Consider the following 10,000-nt stretch of genomic DNA (forward strand, 5'->3'; position numbering starts at 1 on the left):
TAATACGATAGTATATAATGTTGATAATAAAAAATAAATATATAATCTCATCACATCACATCATCACATCATCACTCATCATCATCTATAATAATATAACTATAATAATGAATAATAAAAATAATAATAATAATAATATTAATAGATAATAATAATATAATACTTAGATAAAAAAAATAATAATACAAATAAATAAAAACCACCACAGTTATCTATGGTGCACACTAAGTAAGCTTCTCTCCAATCTGCAATGGTTTCCTCAAACGTGGTTTCCTGGAACTCATTTGAATGTCCCGAATATTTCCTTAAAATTCCATTCCTTCCTCGAGTAATTTTAGCCGACAGGTTCTCGAACAATTCCTGTTGGGTCGGGCGAAAGATGAATGCGCTGGCCAAGTTCACAACATGCCATCGGAAGTTAGATAGTATGCAGATGACCACTCAGCTTTGTTATTGTTTGCATCGCTTGTGAGTGTTCTCACTAAATGTATTAACTAGACTATAAAAGTTCAGGTACACAAGTTTTGTGTGGTCGTTATACATCGGATGGCAATGTTGTGATCCTTGGCCAAGCGCATCATCATATAACGGATCAACACAAACTCTGTGAACCATGAATTTATAGTTGGTTAAAACAGTATAGTGAGAACAACTCACAAACGCGATGGCAAAAACATAAAAAGGCTGAGTGACGTCATCTCATACTATCTATAGATAGTTCGAAGATGACTTCCCTCAGCTCTTTGTTATTGTTTTTAGCCAGCCATTTTTATGAGTAGTTCTCACTAAATTCTATCAACTATAAGGTGAATGCGGTTATCACATTCTGTTTCTTTATTGTAACCAATTCACACACACATACACACACACACAAGCACAGTGCATATTTAGAGGCAGCACACATGTAAGCTTTTTTCGGTTCGAAGATTTCTCGAGTGAACAAGAAACTCAGCCAAATCACAAATCATTAAAAAACAAGCTTGACACGAGAGGTACAAGTCCCTGTGGAGAGGTCATTGTAATTTTTTGTCCACAAACTAGGACGAATTTGGTAGATAGCATTCACTCAAAGATGTTCAAAGTTACACATATGGTGGAGTTCCTACTCCATAGGGCAGGGAGGTACTTGTGTGTCTCTACCTCTTATCTGTTTCCAATTGCTTTCTGTTGGTTGGAAATGAGAATGTTGGTTAGTCCTGACCTCGTCGGAGTCCTTGGCTGAGAAGGAAAGTGATGTAAGTTAATTTGGGAATGAATTTTTCCTTGTAATCAGCTCTCGTCATGTACTGCATTCTTCATTTTTAACATTGAGTGTATTCCTCTTATGGATAGTGCTTGTTGGATGAGACTTTTAGGTGATCTCAAATAAGTATTTGATAGTGTGCTCTTGAATGGAATCTGATTCCTATTTGAACAATTCCTTTGTCTTACCTTTCTTATGAAGCTTAATGCAATTCTAGAACTATACATCCGTTCTTCCTTTTAACTGGCCGATAGACCTTGTGTGCGATGCGCCGAAACCTAAAACACAAAGACACAAGTTGTGTGTTATGCGTTTGTTTTATGTTTTGGCTAAAGGCAAAGCATCAAAATGTGTACAAAGATTTGGCTGCATAAGAATTACTATCTTTTTATCTAAATCAAACAAAAACAACCAATAACAAACAAAAAAGCAACACTGGAATAAGAACTCCCGACTATTAATGCTATGCTTTTTGTTAGGAAACTCACGACATCCGCCAGCCGGAAAAAAATGTACGAACACACAAAATTGTGAATAACTTTAAACGTTTATAGTCTGATTAATACAATTTAGTGAGAACTACTCATAAAATGGGCTGGCTAAATGCAATAACACCTAGCTGAGCGACGTCAATTTCGTTCCATCTATAAACTCAATTTTCACAACCGGAATCATCCCACGTAAATCCGGTTTGCGGCGATGTGTTACATATATAGATCTTATTTTGAAAACGGAAGGATAAGACCGCGAATTTAGCTAATTCCGTCTGAAAAGGGGTTAGCCCCACAGACTAGCTTCCTATCGATCCACAGGGTAGCAAGCAACTGTTATTGTTCGTTTCACGCTCTAGAAACCGGGATAAACTCCAGCCGGCCCCATGTGTCTCATAGCCGTGAAGGACTACTTACTTTAGTACAATAAGAACATTTGAGGTCACAACATTATGAGATGCGGGACTAGAAATTTCTGTTCCAGTCAGTCGATCAGTTTACAATTTTAAAGTAGGTTGCAGAATGTGAAACTCCTACAGAAATTGTAAATAAACATTTTAAATAACACACATGTAACAAGATATCTATGATGGTTTTATAAATTTAATTAAAAAAGTATTAACAGGATAGAGCACCGATGGCCTCTCAATGCCATAAAAAAATAGATCAAAACAAGAAACGGGCGCTTAAAAATTAAAACAAATAAAGTAGTCCTTCAGAGCCATTCGGCCCATGGAGCCGGAGTATATCCCGGTTTCTATAGCGTGAAACGGACATTAGCAATTGCTTGCTATCCTTTGGATAGGACGCGAGTCTATCGCAAAGTACTTTCCGCCAAATCTAACAGACTCAGCTACCCATTCACTGCTGGGTGGACAAGGGGGTCAGAAAAATTTTTTTGACTGCACCCGGGATCGATCTCGGTCCGTTTACGTGTGGAGCGAGTGCTCTACCAAATTGAGCTATCAGGACCCCCTGACTAATGGAGGGTATCATCTTAATGGGCATGATCTATATTACATTTCCATGTGCTCGAGGTCATTGGTCACATTGGAATATGTGCTCAAAGTGACCCACATAGTGAAAAGTGTTCACAATTTTTGAAATATCGAAAATCCCGATTGGTCACTTTGTTCAGCTTGACACATGGGTATGCTTACAACGTTCATAAACAAAGCAGCGTGTTTACATTTCTGAAGAAATATCCAATCGTTGGACAGCAACAAATCATGTGATTGATGACTTGGTTGGATGAAAACATGAATATAGATCGCTCCCATTCATCGATTATGGAGTTAAACTATTAGAACTGGCTAAAATGAAAATTGCATGTTTTGGCAGTTGAAAGCGCCCTTTATTGTATTCAACTATCGTAACTTGTATCGTCCAGATCGTCCATGTGATGTAGTATTGTTCACAACTGGCAGTGGCGGTTCTAGCCTATTTACAGTGGTTGGGCAAAGATGATCCGGTCATATTGTCACAAAGTGCGCACGTAAACCGTATGCTTATGTAGCGCAGTTTGCAACCTTGTTTATGTGTGCTATATTCAAGCTACGACACCGATCAATAACCAAACACAATACGTTGATAAAGGTTTTGAAGCTAAATGAAGATATATTTTATTACAATATAACAAAGATATTATGAGATATAAAGATGAAATGATAGATGTAATACGTATGAAATCAAATGGATGGATGACAAATTGATGGAGATGGGTGATGATGAATATGATATGAAAGCGATAGGAAAATATATAATTAAATCAATTAATTATCAATACTTTACCAAACCGCTACCACATCAGACAATCTCACAGATAGGTTGCAACCATCACAGTCATACAGGCAACTAATAATTAACTAACTAACTAAACACAATCCAGACGTGTAGAAGAAAGCCAAAAGAGTGTCCTTGATATTCAACAAAAACTGTAAGGTTGTTCTAATATTGTTAATTTGTCTCTTCTTGAAATTGTTCTGATTTCACAGTATTCATAAACAGATCAATTGTTTCTCAATGTTCTGATATTAAAATAAGCAAATGGTTCTTCGCAGGTAACTTATAAAACAGGCAAATGTTCAGTTTTTATTAGTGTCAAGCTATGAGAGAATAGCTTAAAGTTGGCTTGTTAAAGCCCAGCCTCCAACGGCTCATTCACTTTAAAGAAAGAAAATGATTTTGTTATAATATGATAATTATACGAATATAACTCTATCTATATTCGAACTCACTCAATATGTTTACTTTAAATGAGTAAATATTATTTTACTTTAACCAATCAATTTATTATATTGATTAATATTGCTTTACTTGTAGATATGAAATAATATTGCTCTATAGCAAGAAACGCTTATTTTCTTTACAACAAGAATTATATTACACAATTAATTGAATTATCTGATTAATTAATTGAGACTCAAAATTTAAAGTCATATTATGATATTAATATCAAAACACAATCATAATTGTAATCACAACATATTATTCAAAAATCTCACCAGAGCCGAACAGATTATAGAAATCACAAATTAAGTCTACACAAGACTTTAATCAAACTCTACACAAGAGTTATAACACAACTTGATTCAGCTCAAACTTTGAGCACCACAAAGTCTACACAAGACTTAAATCACACTCTACACAAGAGTTAACACAAAACGTGTTTCAGCTCGAACTTTGAGCACTACAAAGTCTACACAAGACTTTAATCCAACTCTACACAAGAGTTAAAACAAATGAGCCTAAAAGACTCCGCTGTGGTTATCGCTTAGAGACTATGAGCCTAAAAGACTCCGCTGTCTGGTCTCTTTTGAGACAATGAGCCTAAAAGACTCCGCTGAGTGGTCTGAAGAAACTGCTCAAAACTCTGGCATTTATAGGCAAAAATCAAACAAACGAAGCAAAATTCTACCCACACAAACGGATGTTAGTCATATCCGTAAACATCTGAAATTCCTTAAAACTCCCCCAGATTCCATAATCATGGACAACAACAACCCATCCTGATACCGGACATCCTCATATCAAGGATAAATAAATTCGTCAGCCCCATAGTTACGAGATATCAATCAAGCCATACCATAACAAAGTCACTCCCGTAGAATACAGGGATCCTACTTTGCTTATAAGTTTACGGAGAAAACAAGATTGATGCCTTTCTCACAATAACACCCACACTACGTAGTTTAATTCAAACTTCCGGGCCATAGGTGCATGATCTGATACGACCTGTATCAACAAAAGAAGGGTTGTTCCGGAGGGATTACAATAACAACAACAACTAATACTACGACGACGTACATCCTGTCGTAAACTGACGCCTACACGGAAGCATTTCGTTACATATCTCCCCCCTAAGACTAAATTTGGTACAACATTTAGTTAGATCATCGAAATGCCTCAAGATCACATCGATCTCGACAATTATTTGGGCTCATGGTTGTCCCTTCCTTCAACAGACAACATCGGCATCACACATCCACACTTCAACTCCACCTTGCCGTGTGTCATGCATTTCGGTGGTTCATGATCCTTGTTTTCGTCAAAACATGGAAGTCGAGGACTCTTAACAGTGGGAGCACGAGTAAATGATCGAATGTCACTTGTCATACTGTCGTTGTTGGAGGAAGCCTGACACTCCGACTTTAACCTAAGCAGTTCAAGCTCTTTCTCCATCAGAGCTTCTTGCCTTTGAGCTCGTGCTCTGCTTATCTCCTCCTCTTCTTTGGCACGTTCTCTCTCCTTCTCTTTTCTCTCTTCATCTTCTTGTAACTGGGCTGTCACCCAAGCACGGAGATCTTCACCCCTTAACTCCAATTTTTCTCCAGGTTTAATTAATCTTTCCACATCCATCTCTAGGACAATTAATCAAACCAATTCAAATTCAAATAAACAAACTTCAATATGTTTATCGACACTGTTGCCGTAAATGTTACTTTCACGTAGAATAAAGTGGTATTACAAGTAACCTTATTAACGATATGCGGTCAATATAGATCCCAAAACAGATTCAAAACAGGCAATTAATACCGATTCCTACACGGAATTCAACATTGATCTATATATAGACTCAAATATAGAATCAAAACAAATTTACTACAGGTCCTAACACAGAACCAACGCTTCACCCAGATTCCTACACAGAATCAAAACATTGACTTAATATAGACGTATATTAGAGTCAAAACAACTGATTTAATACAGGTCCTCACACGGAACCAACGCTTCACCCAGATTCCCCACACGGAATCAACACAATAGCTTCACCCAGATTCCTCACACGGAATCAACAAATAGCTTCACCCAGATTCCCCACACGGAATCATAAAAACTATCTTCACCCAGATTCTTTCTCAGAATCAACAAAATAACTTCACCCAGATTCTTTCTCAGAATCAACAAAATATCTTCACCCAGATTCTTTCTTAGAATCAACAAAATATCTTCACCCAGATTCTCTCTTAGAATCAACAAAATATCTTCACCAGATTCTCTCTTAGAATCAACAAAATATCTTCACCCAGATTCTTTCTTAGAATCAACAAAATGTCTTCACCCAGATTCTCTCTCAGAATCAACAAAATATCTTCACCCAGATTCTTTCTTAGAATCAACAAAATGTCTTCACCCAGATTCTCTCTCAGAATCAACAAAATATCTTCACCCAGATTCTCTCTCAGAATCAACAAAATATCTTCACCCAGATTCTTTCTTAGAATCAACAAAATATCTTCACCCAGATTCTTACACAGAATCAACAAAATGTCTTCACCCAGATTCTTCCTTAGAATCAACAAAATATCTTCACCCAGATTCTCTCTTAGAATCAACAAAATATCTTCACCCAGATTCTCTCTTAGAATCAACAAAATATCTTCACCCAGATTCTTCTTAGAATCAACAAAATGTCTTCACCCAGATTCTCTCTCAGAATCAACAAAATATCTTCACCCAGATTCTTTCTTAGAATCAACAAAATGTCTTCACCCAGATTCTCTCTCAGAATCAACAAAATATCTTCACCCAGATTCTCTCTCAGAATCAACAAAATATCTTCACCCAGATTCTTTCTTAGAATCAACAAAATATCTTCACCCAGATTCTTACACAGAATCAACAAAATGTCTTCACCCAGATTCTTCCTTAGAATCAACAAAATATCTTCACCCAGATTCTCTCTTAGAATCAACAAAACATCCTCACCCAGATTCTTTCTTAGAATCAACAAAATATCTTCACCCAGATTCTTTCTTAGAATCAATAAAATATCTTCACCCAGATTCTCTCTCAGAATCAACAAAATATCTTCACCCAGATTCTTACACAGAATCAATACCTTGACTTACTATATGTGCATAGAAAGTCAGAACAAATGATTTAATACAGATCCTCACACGGGACCAACACAATATTCTCCCAGATTCCTACACGGAATCAAATTACCCCAACAACCACCTTCGTTCCTTACAAAAGGGAGAGGGGGGACAATGGAGGCTTTACAGCGCGAGTACCGCTTTCGCGCTAAGTCAGTGATCCGTATCACTATGACAGATGACTGACAACGTAAACCGAACAAGTGAAAATTACCAGAATAACTTGCATTACACCTTGCGTATAATGACAGTCTTATAACCATTAAATGGATACCAATTTGCTTTAAGCTCAAAGATAGTATCTATCTCAAGTTTGAAACAACTCCCTAACCTGTCTCAACACTTGTTTGGTCGCGATGTCTCTTGAATGCACAACAATAAGAATCCCACTTCTGACACCAAATTATGTCACAAAGTGCGCACGTAAACCGTATGCTTATGTAGCGCAGTTTGCAACCTTGTTTATGTGTGCTATATTCAAGCTACGACACCGATCAATAACCAAACACAATACGTTGATAAAGGTTTTGAAGCTAAATGAAGATATATTTTATTACAATATAACAAAGATATTATGAGATATAAAGATGAAATGATAGATGTAATACGTATGAAATCAAATGGATGGATGACAAATTGATGGAGATGGTGTGATGATGAATATGATATGAAAGCGATATGAAAATATATAATTAAATCAATTAATTATCAATACTTTACCAAACCGCTACCACATCAGACAATCTCACAGATAGGTTGCAACCATCACAGTCATACAGGCAACTAATAATTAACTAACTAACTAAACACAATCCAGACGTGTAGAAGAAAGCCAAAAGAGTGTCCTTGATATTCAACAAAAACTGTAAGGTTGTTCTAATATTGTTAATTTGTCTCTTCTTGAAATTGTTCTGATTTCACAGTATTCATAAACAGATCAATTGTTTCTCAATGTTCTGATATTAAAATAAGCAAATGGTTCTTCGCAGGTAACTTATAAAACAGGCAAATGTTCAGTTTTTATTAGTGTCAAGCTATGAGAGAATAGCTTAAAGTTGGCTTGTTAAAGCCCAGCCTCCAACGGCTCATTCACTTTAAAGAAAGAAAATGATTTTGTTATAATATGATAATTATACGAATATAACTCTATCTATATTCGAACTCACTCAATATGTTTACTTTAAATGAGTAAATATTATTTTACTTTAACCAATCAATTTATTATATTGATTAATATTGCTTTACTTGTAGATATGAAATAATATTGCTCTATAGCAAGAAACGCTTATTTTCTTTACAACAAGAATTATATTACACAATTAATTGAATTATCTGATTAATTAATTGAGACTCAAAATTTAAAGTCATATTATGATATTAATATCAAAACACAATCATAATTGTAATCACAACATATTATTCAAAAATCTCACCAGAGCCGAACAGATTATAGAAATCACAAATTAAGTCTACACAAGACTTTAATCAAACTCTACACAAGAGTTATAACACAACTTGATTCAGCTCAAACTTTGAGCACCACAAAGTCTACACAAGACTTAAATCACACTCTACACAAGAGTTAACACAAAACGTGTTTCAGCTCGAACTTTGAGCACTACAAAGTCTACACAAGACTTTAATCCAACTCTACACAAGAGTTAAAACAAATGAGCCTAAAAGACTCCGCTGTGGTTATCGCTTAGAGACTATGAGCCTAAAAGACTCCGCTGTCTGGTCTCTTTTGAGACAATGAGCCTAAAAGACTCCGCTGAGTGGTCTGAAGAAACTGCTCAAAACTCTGGCATTTATAGGCAAAAATCAAACAAACGAAGCAAAATTCTACCCACACAAACGGATGTTAGTCATATCCGTAAACATCTGAAATTCCTTAAAACTCCCCCAGATTCCATAATCATGGACAACAACAACCCATCCTGATACCGGACATCCTCATATCAAGGATAAATAAATTCGTCAGCCCCATAGTTACGAGATATCAATCAAGCCATACCATAACAAAGTCACTCCCGTAGAATACAGGGATCCTACTTTGCTTATAAGTTTACGGAGAAAACAAGATTGATGCCTTTCTCACAATAACACCCACACTACGTAGTTTAATTCAAACTTCCGGGCCATAGGTGCATGATCTGATACGACCTGTATCAACAAAAGAAGGGTTGTTCCGGAGGGATTACAATAACAACAACAACTAATACTACGACGACGTACATCCTGTCGTAAACTGACGCCTACACGGAAGCATTTCGTTACACACACATATATATATATATATATATATATATATATATATATATATATATATATATATATATATATATATTATTTATTTATTTATTTTTTTTTTAATTATAATTTTTTTTTCACCTTTAAAAAAAATATTTCAACCACAAATAATCACATTCACAATGAAATGACAATACCAGTAGATTTTAATTATTCCAAACGTAATCAAAAAATAATCACGAAAGAGAATACAACTAAAAACTAAAGCGACGAGACATAATGCGACAACACCTTGACAATAGAAGTCCATTTCGTTCACTCGAAAAATTAAAGAGATGCTTTAACCCTCTCGTGTTTAGATTCTTTTTGGGGGAGTAGATAATGAGTCCCCTATATGGCCATGTCAATCATGTAGACATCCTTTGATGATATAAGCCTACTCTTTGATATCTGTAGTCGCCTTTTCGTTTTCTACGGTCACTCATGGCTAAACTCCGCCCAGAAACGATTTCATAGGTCCGTTCATCACCAAATTTCAAACTTTTGTTCTCGTGAGTTCTTAATTTTTTTGACCGAAGAACGATTGGCTACTGAGCATCTTGACCCTTCAACGATTGGTCGTTCTGGCAGCTCACGTG

At 35.8% G+C, this 10,000-nt stretch overlaps 1 protein-coding gene across 2 annotated transcripts in view; it reads left to right on the forward strand.

The window, feature by feature from the left end:
• The window catches only part of LOC144966359 (dihydropyrimidine dehydrogenase [NADP(+)]-like), a 43,978-nt gene that overhangs the window by 895 nt on the left and 33,083 nt on the right, over positions 1–10,000 (forward strand). The window lies entirely within an intron of this gene.

The sequence above is a fragment of the Berghia stephanieae genome, chromosome 1 (assembly GCF_034508935.2).
Source record: "Berghia stephanieae isolate SIO BIC M18660-M18661 chromosome 1, UCSD_Bste_1.3, whole genome shotgun sequence".
NCBI lineage: Eukaryota > Metazoa > Mollusca > Gastropoda > Nudibranchia > Aeolidiidae > Berghia > Berghia stephanieae.